This window comes from Mustela lutreola, chromosome 5 (assembly GCF_030435805.1).
Source record: "Mustela lutreola isolate mMusLut2 chromosome 5, mMusLut2.pri, whole genome shotgun sequence".
Classification (NCBI taxonomy): Eukaryota; Metazoa; Chordata; class Mammalia; order Carnivora; family Mustelidae; genus Mustela; species Mustela lutreola.
In genome coordinates, this window is record NC_081294.1 from 39024136 (window position 1) to 39027587 (window position 3452).

Here is a 3452-nt window from a genome sequence, read left to right on the forward strand (position 1 = left end):
AGAATCCTTTCCTGAAACAGTAAGAGATCTAGTTATTGACAGACAGGCCAAGTACTCAAGAACTTATACACAAAAACAACTACATATGAATTTATGGTTTAAGGCAGACTGAGCCAAGAGTAATGAGGCCCTTGTTTTGCATCACAACGGTTAGCAGGAGGCAAGAATTGCGTTTATAGTGGATGTTATGATGAGACATTCAGATTTCCCACTCAAGACCAACTCAATCATTCTTTCAGCTACAAAGAATACTGGCTGCCAATGCATCAGACCTATGCTCCTCTCTGAGAATTGTGCTCACCCAAAAGAAGCTGCCTTTTGCAAAGTTATAACCCCTTGGAAAGCTTGCATCCAATACTTGGTTAAAGCAAGACCCTCTTTCTACAACGGTGCTTCTGGCTCCAAAGCTCTGCTAGGATTGGCTGAGGCCTTTGTTGCCAGAAGTTTATCTGCTCCTTCTTACTAATCTTGCTTCCTTCATTCCTTTCCAGATAGTGTTCCCAAAAGCACTCCCAAGAAATTTCCTACACGAATATCTCTAGCTCAGAATCTGTTTTCAAGGATCCCAATTTTATATACATTCTTCCTAATCCTTGCCATCTAAGCCCCTACCCAAGGCTCCTGGGTCAGTTCTTAGCAGGCTGACACAGTTCCTCTTCACCTGAAGTACAACTCTGCTCTACCTGGGGATAAAGCCTATTTCAAACTTCTAGATCCCCAAAACATACTCCTACTTCATAGTACAGATTCTTCCAGCAATATGTGTAGCTTCTTCCCCACCCCAACAATGGGAAGAAGGAGGAAGAAGGATTTTCTAACATTTGGATCAGTTCCAAAAGAAAGCTTCCTGAGCTTCTCTGTCCAAAGTAGTTTGTGCACACTTGAAAACTCTATTGGCCTTGCTAGCTTTCTATATCAGGTGAACACATCCAGGACCTAGGGGCAGCAAGAGACAAACCAGTGACAACCTGAGGATATTTGCAGCCACCTTCTTGGAACTTCATTCATAATAGTTCCCAAACAGCCCCTTCTAGCCCCAGTTCCACCTACCACTCTCTTTTTTAAAATTTATTTATTATTATTTTTTTATAAACATATAATGTACTTTTATCCCAGGGGTACAGGTCTGTGAATCACCAGGTTTACACACTTCACAGCACTCACCATATCACATACCCTCCCCAATGTCCAAAACCCCACCCCCTCTCCTAACTCCCTCCCCCCAGCAACCCTCAGTTTGTTTTGTGAGATTAAGAGTCACTTTTGGTTTATCTCCCTCCCAATCCCATCTTGTTTCATTTATTCTTCTCCTACCCTCCTTAACCCCCCATGTTGCATCACCACTTCCTCATATCAGGGAGATCATATGACAGTTGTCTTTCTCCGATTGACTTATTTCGCTAAGCATGATACCCTCTAGTTCCATCTACGTCGTCACAAATGGCAAGATTTCATTTCTTTTGATGGCTGCATAGTATTCCATTGTGTATATATACCACATCTTCTTTATCCATTCCTCTGTTGATGGACATCTGGGTTCTTTCCAACCACCTACCACTCTTATCATCAACTGCAGCCAGCCTCTGGCCCCTGAGTTTGCCCTTAGGATAAAGATTTCCCAGACAGGTTTGGTTTGGCTTGCTTCCTGCTCCAAAGACCCCAAATTGCCTTATCAGAAGAATTCTGCCCTGTTTTACCATCCTTTGAGGAATAAATCCCAACCCAACCACTTTGCTGACATCTTAAAGCTAATTTAGACACAATCTTGAGATAGGATTCACAGATATTACTTCACCTAATTTTGCATATAATTCTTGTCACAACCTTGCTAGGTGAGCACAACCACACATGACAACTGTGGAAATTTGGCTCAGAGGAAGAGGACTTGCCCCAAATCACATGCTGATTAAGTGGCAGAAATGGACTCTCTATGGATCTAATGCCTATGTTCTTTTCACTTTGCTACCCTGTTCTCCCCACATCATGCTGCTTCCTGATATGCAAGCCCAGGGATGGAAAGGATACCTTCTAAGGATCTGCATTTAGTAAGTGCTCAGTAAAATATTTGCTGACTGGAAATGCATCCTGGAATGTATCCTGGAAGTTAAAGGTCGGAGTCCCTAGTCTCCTAACTGCTAGTGATGAACAGCATGATTTAGTCCTATTATTTAACTCTCTCAGCCTTGTTTTACTTATCTTTTTTTAATCTACCTGAAAAAGTTGGGTACTAACCCCTTCTCTACATATAATAATAAGCACTACATCAATAGGATGCTTTAGGCTGGAAGTAAAATACTCAGCAATCAGTAACAAAATAATAAAGAAACTTAATTCTCTCACATAGAAGTGACATTCTTGGTTAGTTCAGTGTCCCATCCAGGATCTTCTTCCAGTATCACATCTCCATTAACCTTGTGAGATAAATGGTCATGATATGACTATCTCAGCTCCAGACATCATTGCCTTGTATAATAGCATCCTAACTTTCAAAAGGAGGGAAGAGCCTTCGTCTTTTAGAGCTCTCTTGGAAATCCCAAGCAAACTTCATCTCACATGTGATTAGAAAGAACTGGGTCACACAACACAGTAGACAAAACACTGAGAAAAAAGAATGTGATTGTCAAAATGCACTTAAGCTTCACATGAGGAGATATGTCTTATTTGTCACACTACAGAAATAATTATCTAAGATTCAGACAGAAGAAGTGAGTGGAAAATATGGGAGTCAAACCATAACCCTCATGACTCCAAAGCTACACTCTTAGTTATCATTTGCTCGGAAGTTAGAGAGGCATGCTTTGGAAATCTTTTTCAAATAGGTATAAGAGAATGTTAAGATAAAATTTGGATAAAGACACTGAAAGGCAATAAATATTGAATATGAAAGGAGGTATGAAACCACATAAAGAATTTACAAAGAAGTCTTTTATAAACAGTTTACTTGATTCTTAGCCACACTGGGGTATCAGGAATTAGAGAGATGTTTATAAAGAGGATTTCTTTGAAATGAACTGTTTTATGTGTCCTGTTTTCCCTCATTTTGCTTGCCCTCAAGCCCAGAATAAGGGAGTTTCTTCGATGGAACCACTTAGAGAACTCAATATATATCTTCTGCAAGTCACAGAGATCAGTGAACTTGTATTTGACAGAAATCTGAAAAACTCTAAAATGTCAGTTTAGTAATTACAAAAAATGACCTCAGATTCCTCTTATCCTGATATTTAACCTCTTCTGCATTGTGATTTTGTCACTTCCTCCATCAAGACATGGCATCTACTTCCTTACTCCTTGAATCTGAACTGGGCTTTGGACTACTTGGACCAACAAAATGTGACAACAGTGACATTAAGTGACTTAGAAGTGTAAGCCTTAAAAGACTTTGCAACTTCTACTGTTCCCTCCTAGGACATTATACCAAGACTGTCACTTAGAAAGTCAATCTCACCTGCTGA